We start from the raw sequence: 26,088 nt of genomic DNA, 5'->3' as shown, positions 1-26,088 counted from the left end.
AGGATAGTCAGTAGTTTCTAGCCCCAAGCGGACACAAGAGCCCAAAACCATCCAGAAAAAGTCCAAGTACCAGTCTCTGTGTGGCTTTCTGCAGCAATTTTATGCAATTTAGATATTGCATCATATACTGAAGGTGAGTGATCTGGAATAAAAATGCAGCAACTACTACCGATGATGCGACATGCACCACCTCGATCAGCTAATATCACATCTAGTATCATATGATTTTGGAGCGCTACAATCCTCGCAATTTGGAGCTCCTCTGTAATATTCCCAAGTGTCAGAGCTGCCTGATTGGTAACAGCTTCCACAACCCTAGTCAATCGTCTCACTTTCCTACTGTTTAACGCAGCACCCACAAAGGAGAACAACCCTAAATTAAAATCAACATATTGTTGCAGGCTAGTGTCCGTTTGGTCTACCTCATTTGTACTTATTGTCCTTTTATATCTATTTTTAATGATGTCATTGAACAGTTTAAAATCTTGGTGATATGATGCAGGGGCCAAAATCACAGGGGGTAATAGAAAAGATACATAACACACACATGACCACTCAACAGGTAGTTGGTAATATCCATAGTTGCCACAAACAAAATATGTATTATGTGAAGCTGTAAAACTACTATCATTCACACCCTCAATAGTTAAAATCAAGGTACAATCGCTTATGCCCACTGGAATTCGCCCAATGTTACGTATACATAAATCTGCTTTAGTTTTTGTAACAGAAATCACAAATTGTTCTTTCTTGTCAGAGTCTCTTATATTTGTGAAGACATATGGTATTGAAACATTGTCCGGTTGATACTCTTCCCATTCCCATTTAGTTCCTTTGGCTTGGGGATACCCATCGTTGTCTTGGTAGCATACTTTATTAAGGCGAAAAAGAAGTCCACCCTCTGTACGTTTTCCAGATGCAAACCAAAGCGTATACCAAGCTTGACAAGAACCATTGTGTGAAAAATGAAGAGGAATGAAAGGTGTTCCTCCTTTCTTTTGATGCGCAGGTATCATTCCACATACCCAACAGTTAGTAGTATTTGTAGCATTATGAGTATGATACAACATCTGAATGAAAGTATTATTGAAGTACGATTGACGGTGCTTCTGCTCCTGATAGGAAAGCGTAAAGTAATAGTGATCCTCTGGTACTGGAGTAGTGGCAGCAAAAAACTCACGAGCAGGAGCCATCTTTTCAACAAACCAGGTGATTATTGCTATAACCACCAAAACAACAACAAACCCCATAGTACTAATGATCAGTTTGTTATTCATTTTAGCAACAGTGATAATCAACCCTTTCAGAAATTAATTAAAAACAATCGTTGGAGCTCTTATCCCTGGGCAGCCGCTGATTTCTTCACCACGGGCCAAGACGGGTGTCACTACTCTAATGCATGGCTGATCCTCCCTTGCCACATTGGCTCTCCGTTTCACTAACCCAGGGCGGTAGCTCAACCAGTTTTCTCCAGCACTATTATACAAATTATATTGCGACACTCCAGAAATCGTATGGTCCGGGAAGAACTCCGCAGATTTGTCAGGTGATATAGCACGGCCTTTCTCCATAGTCAAAATCTCTTGATGATCTGTCAGCACAGCAGGTTCCACCAAGGTAGGTAGCATGCTCTTGCAGTGAGTACTATGGACCCAATTCTTTCGGTTCGTCACTCGAACTGCTGTCCTTGTGGCAAGGAGCACCTGCTCTGGGCCTCGCCACCTTGGTACCAAGCTGCTTGATTTTTCAAAGGACTTAATCATCTACTTGTCACCAGGTCGGAGTTCATGGCCTTCACCTGTAGATCTGTCAGGAAGTGCTTCTCAAACCTGTTGATGAATAGAAACCAAATTGTCGGTCAACTGTGCCAAATGATCATTCATCAGGACACAAGGTACATCATATACAGAAATTGGCTTAGGAACTCCCCAAATGTTCTTTGGCCTTCCAAACACTACTTCATAGGGAGTAAGGCCGATTCGAGAGTGTTGGACTGACCTAATAGCCAATAATGCCAACGGTAATGCAACCGGCCAAGTTAAGGATGTGGAAGCCTGTATCTTTGCTAACTTCAGCTTCAAAGTAGCATTATACCTTTCTACCAACCCTGCTGATTGTGGGTGGAAAACTGCATGGAATTTTTGTTTGATCCCTAATCCTTTCAGGGCATACTTAATAACTTCCCCAACAAAATGAGGTCCGTTGTCATTCCATAAAAGTCTGCAAACACCAAACCTAGGGAAAAATTATTTCAAAAGCACCTTCGCTGTGATAATGGCAGTATTATCCTTTGTGGGGTACACCTCTATCCATTTACTGAAGGCACATACCACCACCAAGACATACTTTGAATTGTTGCAGTGTTCAAGCTGAATATAATCCATTTGTAGAACTTCGAAAGGTGCAGTTGGTGTAGCAAAGCCTCCCGCAGTAGTTTGTGTCCCTTTTCCAGGATTGTATTGTAAACAGATCAAACAAGACTGTACTACTCTCTTAGCTGTATTGGAAATTTTTGGATGCTCCCAAACATGCATAAGCAACTTCGTTATTGTTGAAGCTCCAACATGTGCCAGCCCATGTGCCATCTGAACCATAGGTTGTACAAAAGCTATAGGCAATTTCCATTTATCCATCTGCTTATTCTGCCAACAGCCCTCATCATCCAATTCTCCTTCTTCAGACCATTGCTCAGGTTCTTTCACAGAAGCAGATTTCTGTATATCTAACACGTCTTGTCTAGCATTATGCCAACGTTCAGCTTGTGACTTCACTACATACATAGAAGTAGTACTTCACTGCATCGCAGTCTCACATGCTACGCGGTCCGCAAGGGCATTACCTTGCCCTATTTTATTGGTTACTTTCTTGTGTGCACTACATTTCACAATAGCTAGTATCTTTGGATATGTCAATGCAGTCAAGAGGTTATGCACTAATTCTCAGTGCATTATCTGCATCCCGTGGGATGCGAGAAAGCCTCTCTCCTTCCAAAGCAAACCAAAATCATGAGTCACTCCAAAAGCATAGCGGCTGTCTGTATAAATGTTCACACATAAGTCAGTACTAAGCTCACATGCTCGTGTCAAAGCTATTAGTTCAGCTGCTTGAGCTGACTTCTGTGGTACACGAGCTGTCTCCAATACCATATGTATTGTGGTGATTGCATATGCAGCTGAGGTCGTACCGTCTGGCAACTTCAAACAAGACCCATCAACCCACAATTCCCCGTCTACATCTGGAAGGGGCGTATCTTGCAAATCAATACAACCCTTTTTTCTGTTCTTCGGTAAGGAATATACAATCATGTGTTTCTTGTGACTGAGACTGAGTCACCGGATATGGCAACAGACTGGATGAATTTAGTGTTGCACATCTCTTCAGTGTAATGTGAGGAGCCAGCAATGTCAATTCATATCCTGTCAGGCGAGCGCTAGTTAAATGTTGCGTCTTTTTTGGATTTAAAAGAGCATCAACCGCATGGGGTACTAGCACCAACAGCTTATGTGACAAAACTATCCCTTCACTCTGACGTATTGACACAGCTGTTACAGCAACTGAACGAAAACACCCAGACAACGCTCGAGCGACAGGATCAAGTACTGCTGAAAAACATGCACAGGGACGCTGCTTATCGCCATGTGTCTGTACTAAAACTGACAATGCACATCCATCTTTCTCATGTACGTAAAGTGCAAAAGGCTTCGTGTAATCTGGAGTACCTAACACTGGTGCTGAACAAAGGGCTTGTCGTAGCTGCCGGAAAGCAGTCTTACATTCATTCGTCCATGGGAGGGGCATTGGAGTATCTTTAGTCAAAAGTGCTAGCAAAGGTTTGACAATGTGTGAAAACCCTAATATCCATTGCCTAGAAAAAGAAGTAAGACCAAGGAATGCACAAACATCTTTCTGAGTAGAGGGTACTGGTGTGTGTAAAATTGCTTGAATACGATCTGATGTAAGTACACGGCCCTCCTTAGGCAAAAGGTGACCTAAATAGGTTACCTTTGGTCTACAATATTGCAATTTCTTTTGTGACACTTTATGATGGTGTGAAGCAAGAAAAGAAAATAAGGACAAAGTGCACTTTTCACATTGCTCAGGGGTATCAGCTTCCAACAAAATATCATCAACATATTGTATGAGAGCCACACCTTCAGGCAAAACAAAAGAATCAAGTTGTCGTTTTAACGCTTGACTATAAATACTAGGACTCTCAGGATAGCCTTGAGAAAATCTGCAAAATCTATACGATCGTTTCTTCAAATTAAAACCAAACAAATATCGGCTGTCAGGATGAATAGGGATCGAAAAGAATGCATTCTTCAAGTCTATCACAGAGAACGTAGTTGCTGTCGGGGGAACCAAAGTAAGAAGTGTTGTGATGTCAGATACCACAGGATATTGTGGTACCACAATCTTATTGACTTCTCGTAAATCAATAATGAATCAGTAAATCCTAGTATCAGTATTCTTTTTCAGAATAGGAAGAATCGGACTGTTACAAACCTTATACAGAACTTCCTCAACAACTCCAACTGCAATAAGATCATGCACAATTCGTGTGAGTGCTTCTTCACCCTCCTGTGAAATTTTGTATTGAGGCAAACGTGGCAATACAGCTCCCTCCTTGACACTAATATGTACCGGTGGAATAATCATTTGTCCCACATCAGTATCTGAAGTAGCCCACAAAGTACTAGGGAGTGAAGCTAATGCAATATCCTCTTTAACAAGACAAACTCTTTCCATCACAGGATGATTATCATTCAAAATAACACGCACCCCATTCAGGAGAGCATCGTATTGTACCCCGGAAATACTTGAGCAGATCAAGACCAACAATATTGTCTGGTGTATTTGGAGAAAGCAAAAATAGACATGGAGCAGTAAATTTATCAACATGGAATGCAAGTGGTTGTGAAAATGGGCTAGGGGAAGGTGTTCCATCGAAACCTATAGATGTAATGTTTAAGCCAGACAGGGGAGCCCTTGGAATCAATTGTTTAGACAAGGCGCTACGAGTAGCTCCTGTATCAACCAAAAACTGATCAATAGAACCCAAAACATGTGCTGTAACATAGGGACCCCTCTGATCTACTGGAACTTCAACTGATTCCTTACCCCATCCTAGGCAATCCTATGCATAAGCAGAATCTTGGAAATCGGGCTGCACATAGTTAGACATCTGGTATTGGTTCTGTCTATCAAAAGTGTTAAACCCATCCTGCCCTCGTACATTAGCATCATCCCTAGCATGATCATTCGTGCTTCTTCTAGGCTCTGAATATCCTGAGCGATTTCTCATTTGTCCCCGACCACATGAACACTGCTGAACGCGTAGTGCTGGACAATCGGCAGCCCAATGCCCAAATTTCTTTCAATACGCACACTGATCAACAGACAAATTCGAACAAGTGTAAGAAGAACCATAAGATCCACGTCCACCTCTATCACTACCACTAAAAGGCGGACCATAAGCTTGAGCCAACATAACCTTCGTCATTAATTCTTTAATCTTTTTATCCTCGATACCTTTTGCTTCTAATTCCTGACGTTCATAATACTGAGCCATAGTCAAAAGAGAAACCGGAGTAGAGGTAGTCCGTGAACTTTCACTAGCTTTTACACGACTAGCTATTCCTGGTAACAGATTTGCAACATATTTATCGACAAACAAATGTCTGCCCGTATCATCTGACAATAACTGGCCGCTAGAATCATTAAACAGTCCAATATATTTTTTTAGGGGGAATAATAGTTTTTAACTTAACTAATATGGCTGCGGGAAGATCTAGAATCAACTGATACAGCTTTTTCGCAGGTTCCCTATCCCCGTCCATCTGTTCTAATTCTTTCCATGACGCCCCAAAAACTACATGATCATCAACTTTATGAACAGTTCACCACATATCTGGCGGAAATATCAATCTGAAAAATAAATCAATGTCAGCCAAAGTCATAGTACAAGAACTAATTGCTCCCTCAACTTCCTCATAAAAGGCGGCTGGATTTTTCCTCGGGTCAGGTAATGCTGTTTTAAGTGCCATTACATCTGCCCTATTCCAAGGAGGGTACACCCAATTATAAATAAAATAACCCTGAGCATCAACAGAAGTTTTATCATCACTTGTACCCAATCCTTTAGGAGGAACATACAAAGGCGCAGCCTCCCGCATTGGTTTCGCGTGAACTATCATAGTCTTGTCTGTTCCGAAGATGGAAGCTTGCACCCCGCCGGTCTGAGATGTCCGTGCAACTATGTCCACGGCCCTTTTGTCCTCTTGCAAATGGACTGCCACAACACATAATTTCACCAAACGTCTGACTGCATCAGCCACCTGGGAGAAAACAAAAAGACCATCACGCATTTGCTTCTGATCAGCTGCTACATCATCAGGCTCTAACTCATCAGAATATTTCCAAAATAGTTCAATAACTTTTGTGCCAAATGCCTCAGTAAAGTATAGCTGCTCCTTTTCCGTCCACCCTTTCATGTTGTCTAAAAGTTCAGAAGCAGAGACAACGCTACAAATTATTTTACGAGCAATAGATCTAAGCTCAGACACACGGTCAGCAGGCAACATAGAGCGACTGTCTCGAATCTTCTGTTGCTCTGAACCGGAGACCTCAGCTAACTCAGGAGGGGCAGAAGGAATGACATACGGAGGTGGAGGGCGATCTAGTAACTAAAAATCATTTTGTGGTTTATTAAGGATAGGATAGAGAGGTTGCCCAACAGTGTATTGGCCAGTTACCTGTAATTTACATTTTTTCTCTTCAAGCTCCTTTAGGTCATTTCTTTCTTTCTCATTTCCAATGCTTTCACATATACATTCTTCCGTTGCTCTTTCTCAAGCAAGGCTTGCTCATGCTTCACTCGTCCACGTACTTCTTTCTCCCACATGCGTACACAGTCAAACATATCTTGCCTAGACCTTCGCTTACACATACATTGTTCCACATACTCAATCTTTCGCAAATCAAATGACTGACCCATGCATAGGCCAATGTAACTCAGGATCCACATGAGTGTATTTATTCCATAATGTGCTGTACATTATAGAAGAAAGACCATGTTTAACATACAAATCTCTATTGGGTGTCCCCTCTGGGGGTGCCGCTTGCGATTCTTCCAGTCTCAAATTGGTACCATTACAAAAGCAACACATCCTACGAAGTGCGCTAAAAACAGGCATGCCAAAAATAGTGCAGAATATGCAATATTATAATCAAAGTAGCACTTAAGGTGCTGTTAAAATCAAAATTAAATTGGAGAAAATTCTCCTCATTACCTGCCTATATAAATTGCAATTTATATATCAATTCAAAGGACACAAATTGATTACGAGAGCCACAGTAAGTGGTGCTAAACTTCATTACCAAACAAAGGCATCAAAACCCACAGCAAGTGCCGTAAAACGTCTCTTACCAATCACAGGGCGCCAGGTTCCAACTGCCAAGTTCTAAAATCGACCAAATGGTCACTGCATGACGAATGAACAAAAAGGATCTCAGTCGAGGACCGGCGCCACCTGGATGGTCAAATCAGAAAGAAGGGAAAAACGACGTGGTTGCCAAGACTCAGGTCTCCTCAGGCATTGATCGTCCACAGCGAGATCCCAATCCTTTGTCGCGACCAATCCGTCGGGCGTCCGAGTCGCCGATGAGTCCCTGTTCGGGCGGCAATTTGTTGAAGTAAGCCTCTGCAAGGCCCACTAGTGCAAGGGGTTCACCCTTCTCTGCACAAAGTCCTCAGACGATATAGGAAGAAGTTGGCATAGAAACTGAAATAAAAGACAACGTTTATTAAACCTCATGAGGTGGTACTACAGTTCAAACAGCACCCTTGGGTAATGTTTGAAGTAGCACACTGAACTAAGAGAACAATATTCCTTTTATACCCACGAAGGGGCTAAAAGAAGGTGGTACAATTATGGAAGCAAGACTTACATACATATAAGGTCATATGGAAATGCACAGTCGACAGGTAGGAGGTGCTAACAGTTTTCAAGGACTAGTTGACACATTACTGTCTGTTACTGATTACTGAACATACAAAAAGGTGTACACTGTTCCAGATGGAAAAATATAATCACTAGGGGAACATTAAAGTTCAGGAGCAAGAGCCCTCACACATCCGAGAGGATGTCATGCTTCATCATCGGGTAGCTCCTCGTCAGACCGGCGCTGCAATGTCTGACAAGCTCCCCGTAAGGGGGCTCTTTGCCGGAGATCTTTTAGGTAGCAGCCGTGGTAGCAGACACTACAAGACCTGGTGTTGCGGTCAGGCGCTAATCCTGGCAGGAGAGTGAAAGCTAAAATTGGTTCCCAGTCTTAATAGGAGCGAGTCAATTTAATTAATCAATGGAATCAGACCGGGACCAAGATTAAAAACAGAAGGAAAGTGTAAAATGAGGAATAATGCTAAACCACTTTCTGCATGGTGCTGGAGCTTAAGGAGATTATCGTCGGGCTCCTAGGACATGGTCAACATTTTTCGCGTACAGTGGTCTAACAAGATCCTATGATGCTTCTTCAGGACCAATACATAATGAGACTTCTCCTGTCTATATTACCGAAAGTTTGCAAAAATGTCAAACAAATCATACTGTATAGTCACTTACATTGAAGTTCACTAATTGTCAGAAACCTCTAATGGTCACCCATCCCTTGGTACATGGGGGGCCCCTTGGGAAGTAGCATGCCGAAAGCGGTCACTATTTGTGGATGACGGCAATCTGCAGGGGAAACTACCCTGACGTGCTCTCCCGAAAATATACTTACTGATTACTAACAGCTGCAGATCTTACTGGGCATGTGCGAAAGTGGGAGATGCTAAATATAACTTGTCACTAGACAGATTTTCAAGAGTAGTTAACAGAAAGGTAGGACAGAGCACATGGCGAGCACATGGCAGAGAAAATGGCTGCCATGAATACAAAATGGATTCCACGAAATGTTCACAATAGTTGCCAAATACAAGATGTCTTCTGCTAATGCTTAATCTAATCGCTATTAAATTACAACAGGAGTATACATTTTAAACAAATTGGAAATGTAGTAAGTATGTCGTGTTTGAGAAATGGCTTTATGGCAAAGGAACAAGGCCTTGAATTTATACCTTTCCTTAACAGAAAGCCAGTGAAGTTTCCAAAGATGAGTGGAAATCAGTCTAACAACTGCATTCTAAATTAATTGCAATTCATGCATCAAATATAGTGGCAAACCTACCTACAATGCACTGCAATAATACAGTTGGTTTAGGACCAGGGCTGGAATCAGATGCTGCCTGTCCTGTCATGGAATAAAGGAAGAATCTTTTCTAGTTTTTTCCTGATTAAAAAACAGGTAGTTGTGAGTTTCTTACAATGAGATCCAAAGGACAGTTTAGTGTCAAATACAACACGTAGGATGTAAGCAATGGTAGCCTAGTATTGGCGCAACCTTAACGAGTGAGGCCACCATGCAGAGCAACTACAAGAAGCATTGCCTAATATCAGTATTTTTGATGTATCAAATGAAGTTGGAAAGAATTGGCATTCATCTAGCTAGTCAGTTGAACAAGGGAGTTTTTGAAATGATTTTATACGTGGCTCAGATTCCTTCCCTTTCTGATTATTATTTGGGTATCATTCGTATACCCATAAAACTGAAACCCAAAAGACTCAATCAGGTCAGCTAGAGGAGCAACGTAAATATTCAATAAGAGTGAGGCTGAGTGCAGACTCTTGAAGGACCCTACAATGAACATTTTTTAAAACTGGAGCAATATGGTGTCAACTGTACTGCCTATGTTCGATTCTGTAGCAAGAAGTCAAACCATTAAAGGTTGTTGCCTTGAATGTCAATAGTGCTGCGCTTTTCAAGAAAATTACAGTGTGTGGCTATCGAATGCAGCCAACAGATCAATAAGAATAAGAGCAGCTGAATTCCCCTCATCCAGAATCATGTGGATATCATTTGAAACCAATGTGAGCACTGTGCCAGAACTGAGAGTAGGTCTAAATCCAGATTGAAATCAATTAAGTACATTGTTTTTCCCAATAAAACAAAATAGGTTGGTGTTTACACAACTTTCCAAAATCTTGGCAAAAAAACTTAAAGCAAGATTGGTCTGTAGCTATCAGGAGTGTCAGGATCAAGATTTTCTTTCTTTAAATGCATGGTAATAAGTACAGCTTTACAAAATGTTAGAAGACGTCCATTTCCTAATAATCTGTTGCAAATCAAGGTTATTACTGGAGCAAATGTATATGCCAGTGCTTTGAAAAAACTTCGGGTGACAAGGATCACGTGGAGAGACTGACTAAATTGTTGTGATTTTAGAAAGAACAACCTCCTCCATTAAGGTATACATTGGACCCTATAAATCACTTGTGTAGAAGACGCTAAAAGTAGTGACATTTTATCATTAAAAAAAATCAGAAATCGCTGAGCAAATTTTTTGCATAGAGATGCCTTTTTCCCTTGTGGGATTTGCCATTCATTAGACAATTATAGACTTGAAAGAGTTCTTTTGATAGTTGCTTCATAAAGCAATTTTAGTTTGGTAGTAGTTGCATCTATTGTTGTGATCAACAGTTTGTAAGCTTTAAGCTCCAGCTTGTAGACTTTTTTCTCTGCTCCAGCATACATACGCCTCCAGGAACTTTCTAATGTTTTACATCTTCATTGGCTAAAATCAAATCCTGAGACTACCAGGACCCTGAAGATTATTTCTGATAGGTAACACCTATTTTAGAGGTTCAACCTCATCTGAAGCATTAAATATCCAACTATTTAAACGCTTAAGGACTTACAGACCCTCAAACGCCAATCATAACACTTTTTGCAAAAAAACTAATTCCCTCCCTTGCCATGTGCATGTATATATAAATAAATATACGTGTGTGTATGTGTGTGAAAAAAACCTTTGGCTGTACATATTGCCGTGCTCACAATGGACACCCACATACAAAACAACACCACATTGGACAATTCAAATAACACACACCTGACACCCATACACACACCACCCCCACACACCCACACCACTGTAAAACACACACCCACAGTACCCACAAACCTTTATGACTTCAAACCAGTGCCACCAGAGACACCAAGACCACTGACACAACTAGAGCCACACGCTACTCACACATATAGACCACTCATGCACTCCACATCACACACCCCAACACACTACCCAACACACCCTTACCAACATACCTCACATAACACCCATGGCACCATAAAGACACCCCTGTTTCATAGCGGAGGAGTTAAGGGTCATGGTGGAGGATATTGTCAGGGTAGAGCCACAGCTATTTGGAGAACAGGGGCAGCAGATATCTATAGCTAGGGAGATGTATCTATGGCGGAGAATCGTGGACAGGGTCAATGCCTTGGGACAGCACCCAAGAACTAGGGATGACATCAGGAAAAGGTGAATGACCTACGGAAGAAGGTATGTTCCATAGCAGCAGGACACCAGCTCGCTGTACAGAGGACTGGCGGTGGACCCCCACCTCCTCCCACACAACGCACAGCATGGGAGGAGCAAGTCTTGGCAATACTGCATCCTGAGGGCCTGGCCGGAATAGGACTGGACTCTGGTAAGTCAACTCTCTAGTATTATCACTCCCCATACCTGTATGCCATCTCACCCCCTCACTCCCATCACCCCACTACATCCCACACACTCCACCATCACATCTCACTCATCCCGCTGCCAATCCCTGCATGCTGTACCAATGCATGGACACCCCTCACAGCCCTTCATGGACAGTCATCACTAAAGTATATATTTGATTTTCATTTTGAGTGTGCAATTACCTGAAGGTGCCCTAGTGCTACAAGAAAGTAAGATAATAGTAGAGGGAACTAACAATCCCACCATATACTAACATACACAAGTGAAAACTGGCAGGACAAATCCAACCATAGAGGGGAAGTCACGGATGTACAAAATGTCAGACACAGAAACCATCACACAGCATTTACATCCCCACAGGTACCCCAGCCAATGTCACCAGAGAGGAGGTGCCAGCACTATCCAGTCCCCCGACTGAAGAGGCACAAGTGATGGTCTTCAGGATCTGGATGACCTGCCTGGCCCATAAGGGACCACTGGACAGCCGGTAACCCAGGCCCAGTCACACACCACCATATAACCTCCCCCATCAGGAAACACCACCACAGCACCCACCCAGCGTACCCAAACCTCTGTCCCCAGGACACAAAAATCAGCAGTGTGTCCACCTCTAAAGGGACCCCAGGCAACCTCGCCCTCAAGACAATCAGGGACCTGGGGTCAATGGCAGTGGGCATACAGTTCAGGGGCCAGAGGTACAAGCCAACAGGCACACTTGGAGGACTGCTGTGTGCCAGGGGGAGGACAGGCCCAGGGAACTGACTCTCCAGTAGGCACTCTCCGAGATCCTGAGAGCCTACCAACATTCCAAGGACATGATGGGCCAGATCCTGGACAACGTGCAGGAGAACAGGCGGCTGCAGGAGGGACAGTACCAGGAGATCAGCGAGGACAACACACTGATCTCCATAGTAGGGGTGCTGGCTGACATGGGAAACATTATGAGGGAGGCAATCTCACACCAACGGACCCTGCCACTAGCCAGACATCTGAATGGCCTTCCCCCTCTGCTGCCGCCAGTGACCAGGAAGCCCCACCACAGGACTCACAGACCACCAGCACTCCTCCCCCTGTGGAAGGTGAACCTCCCGGCAAATGTTCCCTGTGATCCAGACAGAAGCCAGAGACACTTGCCAAGACCCCCGCCAGGAAATGAGACTCCCCTGATTGTCACCCTTGTGTTCCACTCAGTCACCCTGTCCACCTTGAACTGCCATTGCTACCCTTCCTATGTCCCCATGGACACTGCACCTGGGCTACAAACAGACTGGAACAATACCCTGGACTTTCCTCCATCATCACCTTATCCTAGTGCACATTCCCCCTGTATGTTAGCACTTCAATAAACACCGTAGGATCAAGATCTATTTCGAGAATGTCATGTATTTCAAATATGTATTGATTGAAACAGGCACAACCATTGCAAATGAACTGTACATAGAATTAGCATAGATTAATGACCTGTAACTGGCTGTAGTGATCACACCAGGAGTATATGTCAGGTCACCAACATCTGCAAAATGAATTGCCAGAGAGAAAAGTAAGTGGGTATAGAAGCAGGAAATATCAGCATGCCATTGCCACACAGATTACAACCAAACTCATTGAAATGTAAAGTTACACTGTCCTACCTGTGTGTCATTGGAAGTATTGCTGGATCACAGATGTTCTGTTGTCCTCATCCTCTGCCTCCTCATCCTCACTGTCCACTGGGCACCTCCAGGCTCCTCCTCCTGCAGAAAGGGACATGGCGTCTGAGGGCCAGGTTATGCAACATGCAGAATGCCACTACTATCTGGCAGACCCTCTTGGGTGAGTAGCACAGGGATCCACCTGTTAGATGGAGGCACCAAAACATGGCCTTCAGGAGGCCAAAGGTCCTTTCAATGATCCTTCTGGTTCACTAATGTGCGTCATTATAACGTTCGCCTGCCTTTGTCCTGGCATTCCTCACAGGGGTCAGCAGCCATGATAGGTTTGGGTAACAAGAGTCACCTGCAAATATTGAAGGACAACATTTAGCCACACAATATCCTATATGGCCCACACCATACCCATACACCAACATATACTGGGTGGAAACCAGGCCTCACTGCTGCCAAGCCCACTGTCACTTGGAAAGACCCAGTTGCCAGGAAATGGATTACTGATAGCACTTGCACAAGTGGGGGGTCCCAGTGGGGTGAGGGATAGCAGATATCAGGTCAGGCTCTAGTTGGGAACACAGCTCTGTGATTGTGGCCCTGTCAAGTCTATAGGTGAGGATAATGTGTCTGTCCTCCAGTGTTGCCAAGTCCACCAGGGGTGTGTACACGGGGGTATGTCTCCATCACCTATTCAACCGCAGCAGTAGGAATCCAGGTAAGTCCCTTGTAACTGGTACCTCTGGTACCAAGGGCCCTGATGCCAGGGGAGGTCTCTAAGGGCTGCAGCATGTCTTATGCCACCCTGGGGACCCCTCACTCAGCACAGACACACTGCTTGCCAGCTTGTGTGTGCTGGTGGGGAGAAAATGACTAAGTCGACATGGCACTCCCCTCAGGGTGCCATGCCAACCTCACACTGCCCATGGCATAGATAAGTCCCCCCTCTAGTAGGCCTTTGAGCCCTAAGGCAGGGTGCACTATACCATAGGTGAGGGCATAGGTGCATGAGCACTATGCCCCTACAGTGTCTAAGCAAAACCTTAGACATTGTAAGTGCAGGGTAGCCATAAGAGGGTATGGTCTGGGAGTCTGTCATACACGAACTCCACAGCACTGTAATGGCTACACTGAAAACTGGGAAGTTTGGTATCAAACTTCTCAGCACAATAAATGCACACTGATGCCATTGTACATTTTATTGTGAAATACACCCCAGAGGGCATCTTAGAGATGCCCCCTGAAAACATACCCGACTTCCAGTGTGGGCTGACTAGTTTTGCCAGCCTACCACACACCAGACATGCTGCTGGCCACATGGAGAGAGTGCCTTTGTCACTCTGTGTCTAGTAACAAAGCCTGTACTGGGTGGAGGTGCTTCTCACCTCCCCCTGCAGGAACTGTAACACCTGGCGGTGAGCCTCAAAGGCTCACCCCCTTTGCTACAGCGCCACAGGGCATCCCAGCTAGTGGAGATGCCCTCCCCCTCCGGCCACGGCCCCACTTTTGGCAGCAAGGCCGGAGGAGATAATGAGAAAAACAAGGAGGAGTCACTGGCCAGTCAGGACAACCCCTACGGTGTCCTGAGCTGAGGTGACTCTGACTTTTAGAAATCCTCCATCTTGCAGATGGAGGATTCCCCCAATAGGATTAGGGATGTGCCCCCCTCCCCTCAGGGAGGAGGCACAAAGAGGGTGTAGCCACCCTCAGGGCTAGTAGCCATTAGCTACTAAGCCCCCAGACCTAAACACACCAGTAAATTGAGTACTTAGGGGCTCCCAGAACCGAGGAAGAAAGATTCCTGCAACCTGAAGACGAAGAAGGACTGCTGACCTGAAGCCCTGTAGAGAAGACGGAGACACCAACTGCTTCGGCCCCAGCCCTACCGGCCTGTCTCTCCACTTCAAGAAAAACTGCAACAGCGACGCGTCCCCTAGGGTCCAGCGACCTCTGAAGCCTCACAGGACTACCCTGCATCTAAAAGGACCAAGAACTCCCGAAGACAGCGGCCCTGTTCCAAAGAAACTACAACTTGCAACAAAGAAACAACTTTTAAAGGACTCCACGTTTCCCGCCGGAAGCGTGAGACTTTCCACTCTGCACCCGACGCCCCCGTCTCGACCTGCGGAGAACCAACACTACATGGAGGACTCCCCGGTGACTGCGAGCCCATGAGTAGCCAGAGTTGAACCCCCCTGAGCCCCCACAGCGATGCCTGCAGAGGGAATCCAGAGGCTCCCCCTGACCGCAACTGCCTGCTTCAAAGAACCCGACGCCTGGTAAAGACACTGCACCTGCAGCCCCCAGGACCTGAAGGATCCGACCTCCAGTGCAGAAGCGACCCCCAGGTGGCCCTCTCCCTTGCCTAGGTGGTGGCTACCCCGAGGAGCCCCCCCTTGCCTGCCTGCTTCGCTGAAGAGACCCCTGGGTCTCCCATTGAAACCTATTGCGAACACGACGCCTGTTTGCACACTGCACCCGGCCACCCCATGCAGCTGAGGGTGTACTTTCTGTGCTGACTTGTGTCCCCCCCCGGTGCCCTACAAAACCCCCCTGGTCTGCCCTCCGAAGTCGGGGGTACTTACCTGCTGGCAGACTGGAACCAGGGCACCCCCTTCTCCTTTGAAGCCTATGCGTTTTAGGCACCACTTTGACATCCGCACCTGACCGGCCCTGAGCTGCTGGTGTGGTAACTTTTGGGGTTGCTCTGAATCCCCAACGGTGGGCTACCTTGGATGCAATGTTGAACCCTGTAGGTGTTTTACTTACCTGCAAAACTAAACAAAACTTACCTCCCTCAGGAACTGTTGAAAATTGCACTGTCTAGTTTTAAAATAGCTTATTGCCATTTTTGCTAAAACTGTACATGATATTGTGTTGATTCAAAGGTCCTATGATACCTGAGTGAAATACCTTTCATTTGGAGTATTACTTGTAAATCTTGAACCTGTGGTTCTTAAAATAAACTAAGAAAATATATTTTTCTATATAAAAACCTATTGGCCTGGAATTGTCTTTGAGTGTGTGTTACTCATTTGTTGCCTGTGTGTATGTACAACAAATGCTTAACACTACCCTCTGATAAGCCTGCTGCTCAACCACACTATCACAAAATAGAGCATTAGAATTATCTCTTTTTGCCACTACTGTATCTTACCTCTAAGGGGAACCCTTGGACTCTGTGCATGCTATTTATTACTTTGAAATAGTACACACAGAGCCAACTTCCTACACCTGCATACTGGCGGTGGCCTATCCAAAGCTGGATGTGCGCTTCAGGACATCACAGCAGCCACAAGGGGGTGGGTACAGTGCCCATCATTACAACTTACGCATGGTAGGTGGTATCCGGGTGGTGGATGTGTGTCACTGAGTGCCCCAGGCCAGGCCTGACATTGCAGTGTAGGTTCCCTGGTGGCTAGGGTTCGGAAGGGATAATCCTGCTACCTAGCTCGTAAGCATCCACTACTGGGCAGGGCTGAATGGTTCCCAGGTGTGCTGCAGTTAACGGTGTGTACCCCTCCTTATGCCTTTGTGGCTAGCAATATCATTGGTGGTGCAATGCATAGTGCGTAGTCCTGTTCCCTGTGTGTGAGAGTGCTGTGTACGCCAATGGTAGTGTTGGTGCAGCCATTGATCCAGTGCAACCTTTATCTCTCTCCCCCCTTTGTTGCTTTGTCATCCTGTCCCTACATGCATTAGTTTCCTCTGGCAGAGGAGCAGAGGCACCGGTGACAGAGGGAGCTGCATCCCACAGGACCCAGAAGGCAGAGTACACTGACACTGAGGGCACCAGTTGGACGAAGGGTGAGGGGAGCACCACGGCGGAGACAGGAGGGGACACTTCAGACACAGATATCTCCTCCAAAGGAAGCTCCCTGGTCATGGTGGACACTTCTGTGACTACCACAGCTACAGTCGCCACCCCCGTAGCAGCACCACCCTCCCAGCAGCCTCTCATCGAGTTGCCCGTGCCCGCTCACCCAGGAGGGTGGGCATCTCCTTCGCCCCTTGCACCTCTGGCCCTGCCCCAGTAAGCCCTGCTGCCCTGAGTGAGGAGCCTATTAACCTCCTGAGATCCATCTCTGTAGGTCAATCAACCATTGTGAATGCCATCCAGGGTCTGGCAGCCGAGATGCAACAATCTAATGCATTACTGTAGGGCATTCACACTGGATTGGCAACCCAAAAGAGATTAATCCAGGCTCTGGCCTCCTCTCTGATGGTAGCCATTGTCCCTGTTTCTACCATCCCCCTCCAACTTCCACTACCCAGTCCCATTCTTCTCAACCCTAACTCGTCCCAAGCACACAGGCAGACGAGCATGCACACAAGACAACATCCAAGAGTGTCACAGGCAAACACAAGCACCACACTTCATCCAACAGGTACTCGCACAAACACCATCCAGTTGCAGACACAACAACATCCACTATTTCTACTGTCTGCCACTCTTCCTCCTCCTCCACTTCCCACCTGGTTATCTCAACACGCACACCTGCATGCACTACATCATTATCCACTACCAGCATCATCACCACACCAAGCAGAACACACACCTCACTGGCAGACACCTCCACAACATCTATGCACACATCCCCTGTATCCTCTCCCACTGTGTCGGTCCCACCTCCCAAAGTACACAAACGCAAACACTCAGACACCCAACAGCCATCTACCTCACAACAGCATACAGACCATGCACCTGCACCCAAATCCAGCAGACAAACACCTGCAACAACCACTCCCTCATCCTCCACTCCCATTCCTTTTCCCTCTTCCCACCCCAATGTCCCTAATAAACTGTTCCTATCCACCATTGACCTCTTTCCTCCCCCTGTCCTGCACATATGGCCAGGGTATCACAAACTCAGCCAAGCACCTCAGCCACACAGTCCACGGGCCCAGTTCCATCCGCAACCACTCGTGGTGGAAAGAAATCCAGGCCACATTTACTGAAAGGGAATGAGCCTGCTCCAGCCAGCCTAAAGGGGAAGGAGCCTGCACCAGCCAGCCTAAAGGGGAAAGAGCCTGCACCAGCAGGCATTAAGGGCAAGGACCCTACACCTGCCACCAGAAAGGGGAAGGAGCCTGCACCAGCAGGCATGAAGGGCAAGGATCCTGCACCTGCCACCAGAAAGGGCAAGGAGTCTACACCAGCAGACAGGAAGACCAAGGAGCCTGTACCAGCAGGCACAAAGGCCAAGGAGTATGCACTAGCAGGCAGGAAGGGCAAGGAGTCTGCACCTGCAGGCAAGAGGGTCAAGGAGCCTGGGCCAGCCTCTGTGATGGAGCCCCCACCACCAAGCATGGTTGTGCATCCATCCGAGGGTGCAGGGGATGTTCTGGAGCCTCCCCCCACCAGCGACACCACCACAGTGCATCCATCTGAGGGTGCAGGGGATGTGCAGGAGCCTCCACTCACCAGCGGCACGACCAAAGTGCATCCATCTGAGGATGCAGGGAATGTGCAGGAGCCTCCCCCCACCAGCGGCACCACCACAGTGCATCCATCTGAGGGTGCAGGGGATGTGCCGGAGCCTCCCACCACCACCAACACAGTGCAGCCATTACTGCCGGCGGACAACATGTAATCCTGCATCCATGGGCTGCTGTGCGGCCTGCCCACTCTAGAACCCGTGGGCAAGACACCCACTCCAGAGACTGTGGCCTTACACTCCCCAGGATCAAGCACAGGGCATGTTGCCCCCTCCAAAACCAGTGTGGGAGACACCCACTTGAGAAACTGTGGCCTTGCACTCACCAGGACCAAGCACAGGGCATGTTGCCCCCTCCAGAACCAGTGTGGGAGACACCCACTTGCGAGACTGTGGCCTTGCACTCCCCAGGACCAAGCACAGGACATGTTGCCCCCTCCAGAAACAGTGTGGGAGACACCCACTTGAGAAACTGTGGCCTTGCACTCACCAGGACCAAGCACAGGGCATGTTGCCCCCTCCAGAACCAGTGTGGGAGACACCCACTTGCGAGACTGTGGCCTTGCACTCCCCAGGACCAAGCACAGGACATGTTGCCCCCTCCAGAAACAGTGTGGGAGACACCCACTTGAGAGACTGTGACCTTGCACTCCCCAGGTTCAAGCACAGGGCATGTTGGCCCCTCTAGAACCAGTGGTCTTGTTTCAGGTCCCGGCTGAGGTGCCCCCCCTCCCCCTGAGGTGCCTGCCTATTTACCAACTGATTCCCCTGCAGTGTTCTCTCCGTGTTGATGCAGGTGACAAGAGGGGCCTTGGACTTTGACCTGTGGCCATGTGGCCCATGCAAAATGAGGACTGGGCTGTGTCCCTTGTTCTGTACATTTGGATATATCTGTTACATTGCCTAAATTATTATTTATACTGAGTTGATCTTATTACATTCACTTTGGTCAATTCTTTTTGTCCTTGCATTATTCAGCCAATTTAGGGGGTTAACTTGTTTTCTTGTGCAGCTGGTTGTGTGTATGGTGTGTGTGTCAATCTCGTTCCCCCCCCCCCCTTCGTTGTGTGCTAGGTGGCTGTACTCACCGTCTTCGTCTTCTCTGGTGTTGGTGTTCGTGGTGGAATAAAACGTAAAATATAATCGGAAAAACATGCAGTTCGGGCTCCACAGGAGCGTGGTTCTTCTCTGTGTCTCACGAGGTGAGTCCTTTCACTTCTGAGCTCAGTTTCCGCCAGGCTTTTGACGTCGTTGGTACTGCCCCGGAAAAGGTGGCGGATTGTGTTGTCATAATATGCTGGGTGGAACTTTGACTTCCGCCTGGCTGTAGGTGGCTACAGCCGTGGTGGCTGTTGTTTCTGCGTTGGCGGGGTGTGGTACATTGGCTGTCTTTCAGAGAACTTTCCGCCATGGTCATAATTTGGCGATAATTACTGCCAGCCTGTTGGCAGTATTACTGCCACTTTATCACCAACCGCCAGGGTTGTAATAAGGGCCTATTTATAGTTTAGCAATAAATACTAACGATAGTATTCCATTCGAAATAATGGCAATGTTACTACATTAGGAATTAATAAAAATGAAAACATAATAAGACAAATCTACATTACATTCCAGCATCTCTTTATCTTATCCTTTATAAATAGTGGTGAAAGTAAACGTTTTCTTTTTTATGTAGTATGGGTACAGAGAGTCACAAAAGGAACAAAAGTCTCACGTCCTCTAAGTTAAAGGTGCAGAGATTTTTACCTAGTTTGTTTTTAGACCACATCTTTGTAAACAGTAATAGTGGTGAAATATCAAGTCTAAATTTCAAATACAAACTTCTTTTCTCTACTGGAAAAGTGCAGTTCAGCTACGGTTAGTAAAAGTGCTTAGGATTTAACATTCAAAAACGACTTTACTAGCCGACTGCAGTTATTGAATGGAGAGGTCATCTGTACCCAGTAACACTAATATGTGTCCTACTTTCTCAGGTCATTGTGCCTGGGTATCCCAGTACTCTGTGCATCTTTTCCAGCTGGAGCTACACAGAGATGCTTTAAGGCATGGGCAAAGTGAGTTCTGGCCCAGGGCCCCAGCTTTTCAGGAGCCCCCTCCTGATAGATGCAGCTCTGTTCTGCAGAGACTCTTTCCCTGATGAACTTGAATAATTCTTAAGCAGCTTATTTAAATATAACATTTTCCTTTTTTTATTTTTAATATGGGTAATGTGTGAGAGTCTATTAAAGACATTTTTCAGAGAAATGTTGTGTTCATGTTTATGCAACATCCACAAAAAAGTTTCTTTTGAAACAAATCCGGACCTCACATTCGAAAAATGAGAGGGTGTAACATAGATTATTTTTAGTTACATTACTGAGCAGTATCACAATATTGAAAGTGAAACAGTGAGACAATGGGAGGCAGGAGGACTACAGGTCCCAGCATTCTTCTTGGGTCCCTGAAGGCGGCCCAAGGCTTCAGCTCACCTGTGCTGGGTTGCTGGTGCTTTATAGCAAGCTGTTCACTCTCGCAGTGCCGGACAGCGAGACAGTGAGACATCAGAAGGTTGGAGGACTACAGGTCCTAGCATTTTTTGTGGGTCCCAGGAGGCGGCCCAAGGCTCCACCTCACCTGTGCTGTTTTACTGGTGCTTTATAGCAAGCTCTTTACTCCTGCAGCACAGGGCGCGCACAGGCTGTACCCGGGTAAAGCCCAGGCCAAGGGCGGGCCCGTCCTGTGCCAGCCAGCCAGGAAAGCCCAGGGCATGGCCACCCTCTTGGTTGGTTGGACCCCAAGGAGGCCCTATCTGAGGTTTGGGAGCTGCACAATCCCAGGCATCTATTTTTCATGCTAGCCAATCTCTCTGTCCTTATCACACTAGAATTACATGACCAGCCCGGCATATAATTTAAAGTTCCTACCACTGGCCTGGAGTGTGTAGTGCAATTGAAACAAGGTAATGAATAGTTCGGTGTGCTGTTTAGGTCTTGTACCGGTACCTAGAACTCTATTGCACAAATTTATATAGTCAAATCAATACTTTATCTGTATTCAATTACCTATGCCATACTGATAAATAGAGTGCAGGGCCCAAATAGAAGTGTAGTACCATGGTAAAATGGAAAGTGATGGACAGACCCTCAGTGCGAGGGAGCGTGAAGAGAATCCCTAGACATGCAGCAGAGAATTGTACGTTGGCAGAGATTGATGAGTTAATTGAGGAGGTGGAGGGGTTACTTGTTCATAAAGACAAACTCCATGGCAAGTTAGATTTACTCCAGATGGGAATTAGGCCCTTTCTCCAACAAACAAAAAAGGTGCAGTCCCCTAACCCTGACAGTAAGGTTACATCAAGCAGGAATATCTCCCCCTCCTCTACCCAACTTGACATCCCCTGAAATGATGGACTCTGACTGAGTGTCTGAGCAAATCCCAACTTTTCCATCTATAATTAACACAGTGGAATGCTCCAATAGATACGCAGTGTTGGATACCGTGGAGCCCATCGAGGTAGAAACTACGCCGTTTAGGCATCCGCCAATAGAGAAAGTATCCCTTTCATCGATCAGTTGCAATCCCCAAAGAACTTAGGGCCAGATGTAGAAAAAAATTATTCTGTGAATCGGAAATTGCGAGTTGGTGCTACTCGCAATTTCCGATTCGCAAAATCATATGCAGAATGGTGTCTCAGACACCTTCTGCGAATCGCAAGGGGGTCCCAAAGACCCACCTCATTAATATTAATCTGGTGGGTCGCAATTTGCGACCCCCTTGCGATTCCCTGCACTCACAGGGGTGATGGCCTGCTGGAGACAGCAGACCACCAGGTCTGTGAATGCTTTTTTAATAAAGCAGTTTTTTTTGTATTGCAGCCCGTTTTCCTTAAAGGAAAACGGGCTGCAATACAAAATAAGAAAAGTTACCATTTGGTTTCGTTTTTTCAGAGTAGGCAGTGGTCCATTGGACCACTGCCTGCTCTGAAAAAACATTTTGGGCGACATTCACAAAGGGGAAGGGGTTCCATGGGGACCCCTTCCCTTTTGCGAATGAGTTAGCACCCACTTGACATGGGTGCTAACTGCTAATTGCTTTGCGACCGCAGCAACAGAAAGTCAGGGCACTCGTGAATAAAAATTCAATCAATCAAATGCTCTGTGTCTTGGTATCTTGTTCTCAATCGTCCAGCAAAATTCGGACCAGGATGTACGTGAAGAAAGTTCAGTTTATTCTTGAAATGAAATGTCCATTTAGAACAACAATAGCCAACACGTGTTTCGTCTTGTGAGGAAATTAATCCCAAAAAGACTTCATCACGGCTGTAACAAATACAAACTGTAACCAACTTTATGATCAGAAAACAACCTATTAATCATTCTATAACATCATCCCCGTGACATTTGTGAATCATAAATTTGAAACGTGACAGTTCGTGAGACGGATGAAGCCACATTAATAAACACACATATCAATAGAAAATATTCTTGTCGCGTGGTATATGATGAATTAATAGAGTGATAAAATTTAGGTTGGAAGAGGAGAACATATGCGACAAAATGATGTGCACATGAGAGGCCCCCAGTCTCCTGGTAATCTAGGAGATCGGCTTATTAAACCTTAGGAGCTGTGGTGTCATACAATAATAGCATAAGGTATGTTTAAGTCGGTACCGACTCGCAAAATGGGAATGTGCATTGCAATGCCCGTTTTGCGTGGCGCAAACTGCGATTTTCGCAGTTTGCGGCATGCAAAATGGTTTGTACATCTGGCCCTAAATTTTGCAGTTACGGGATTGCATAAGTCGATTGGCTGACAATTTAAATAGCAAATTGAATAAATTAACAACACTGGTCAGGGAATAGAATAAGCCAAGGGAAGATCTGTGTGATGGGATGGGACCAATATTTGTAAAACAACCTCCACACAGTAGATCTTACTGACATGAGAACATGGCTCCTCATGTTGACCACAGAAGCACAGTCAAAGAAGATTTGACGGACACTAGGATTAACAGGGATAATATATCCATGGGTCAAGTCAATTAATGCAGTCAATTAACAAAAAGCAACCCACAGCATTACCAGAGGAAAACTTAGTCAGGAAAAAAACACATAGCCAACAGAGGTTTGGGGAAAATAATGGACCTAAACATCAATATGATATTCATATGATTAATGTTCCCAAGTTACCACCGAAAGGGAGGGAATCACAAGAATCACGGACCAATAAAGTGATCCACAGCATAAAACATTCTAGAGGCTACAGGTCTGTTATCAGAGAAGTCATTCTGTATGCAAGGTGTCTTAACAATACAAATAGTCCCCATGACATAATAGGGATAAAACTAAAGTCCCAGTTTTTGGTGGAGGGACTAATAGGGCTTGAACTGAGATCCCGGCCACCAAAAGTGTCACAAATAAGACTCAAACTTATTGACTCAAATGAAATTAGGCCCCTAGGTGCCTCCAATCTTTCACAAGGCTGGATTGATGGACAACAGGAAGTTGATTGACAAGAGGTAATTACAAGTAATGTAGGGCCTGCCCACAGGAAAATCTTGAGAAGAGAGCTGAGATGTATGGTAAGCTTGAAGACCATAAGCCAGGGTGAAATTCCCCCAGAGGTTATCTGAAGTCTTCAAGCAGATTGGCCTAGTGAATTGTACTTGGAATGGAGAAAGAGATACAAAATAAAGTTGCTGACAATAAGGGAATCCCATGGTAGAAGCTGTTTGCCTATGACTACTGTCCTGGAATGTTTCTGGGATAAAGTCTAAGCTTGCAGATCATGAATGGGGAAACTTCATTGATTCACATCATATAATAGTCCTGCAGGGGACATGGGGTACCAATCAAGTCCATAGGCCTGGCTTTATGCCCTATGTAAAAAATGCCATCCCCTTGCCGGCAGGAAGGTCCTCAGGGGGCCTCTTGATCTGGTTACAGTTAGACATTTTCCCCCCAGTAAAGGTTGTTCGCTCAGAGAGTAGTGATCTCTTAGGCATAGTAATGAGTATATCCACCACGCAAGGCTTTAAGTATGTAATAATGAACATATATGTAAGATCTGTTCCATCAAGCTGCTTTTCTTCCACGGTTGACCAACTTACTGACATGCTTGGTAAACTACACAAGGAAGCAGTAAAAATTATAGCAGGAGATTGTAATACACAAATACCCCCGAAGATGGACAAGACTGGGTCTACTGACTTTTTTTCTGGATTGGGGCTCCTAGATGTTACTGGGAAAAAGTCACCCGATGTTGCTATACAATTAATAGACCTGTATGCACATGGTATGAAAATAGTAAATGGAAATTCAAGGTCTGACTGCCCCCACGCCCAACCTTAAAAAGAGGAGCAATAACAACTCATATAGATTTTAGCTTTTTAGATAATAACTTGTGGCCCTTCTTATTGGATATGGAGATGATTGCTAGAGTAGATAGTGACCATCACGCATTAAGCTTCATGTTGGATTTTTGTGTTTTCAAATACGTAAATTTGAAACCAACTAGCAATGTTGATATAGTCCAGGTTACTACGAATAGGAGGAATTTAAAATGGCCAGCTGTTATGAATAATAGTATGATCCTCACCCAAATTTATGGCCTCTTTCATGTAAAGCTTTTTCTACTAGTGTATAGAAGCAAAGGGAGCATAAATCTCCTGGACCTGCATACTCAACTGATAAGAGATTTAAGCAAACTATTTATAAAGACATTGAAGAGTGGTATTCGTCCCAAATTGCCCCCTAGGTGGTTTACCAAAAAGTGTTGGATTGCCAAGAATAGTCTCTTGGAAGACGTTAAGTCAGGCTTCCAGTGTAAGATTGTAATAGTCAGGAAGGCTTACAAAGCTACCATGACAGAGGAACAAGGGGGATAATCTAACAGAAGCCCTTACACAAGGTGATGCGAAAACCTTCTGGAAAGGTATCTCAGATGGAACACATACGGTGGATAGCCATTTAGAGCTAGTAATTCCTCCTGAGAAATGGATGACATACTTTGAGGGCCTTTATGCAGAGTGGTGCAATATACGAGTAGGCCACAGAAACATGACTGTGGTTTAACAAGCACGCATAGCGTTCCTACATGTAAAGCTTACTCTAAATGAAACAGCTATTGATTAAAAGGGAAAAGGACCCTGGTCTTGATTGTATCCCGTATGATATGTGTCTTTCCCAACCTGATGTATGGATTCCTTATCTCAACTCCTTCAGTAATGCTATCTCGAGGGGTGAGGATATTCCTTCCTCGTGGCAAGGGGTGGTCATAATTCCATTGTATAAAAAGGGAAATTGAGATGAGCCATCAATTATAGGCCCATACGCCTAATTGACACAAGCCAGAAGATATTCTGTAGGGAGATCCTGGCTAGACTCCAATCTTG

Source organism: Pleurodeles waltl, chromosome 9 (assembly GCF_031143425.1).
Source record: "Pleurodeles waltl isolate 20211129_DDA chromosome 9, aPleWal1.hap1.20221129, whole genome shotgun sequence".
Classification (NCBI taxonomy): Eukaryota; Metazoa; Chordata; class Amphibia; order Caudata; family Salamandridae; genus Pleurodeles; species Pleurodeles waltl.
The sequence above is the reverse complement of the archived record's forward strand: the minus strand, read 5'-3'. Positions refer to the sequence as shown.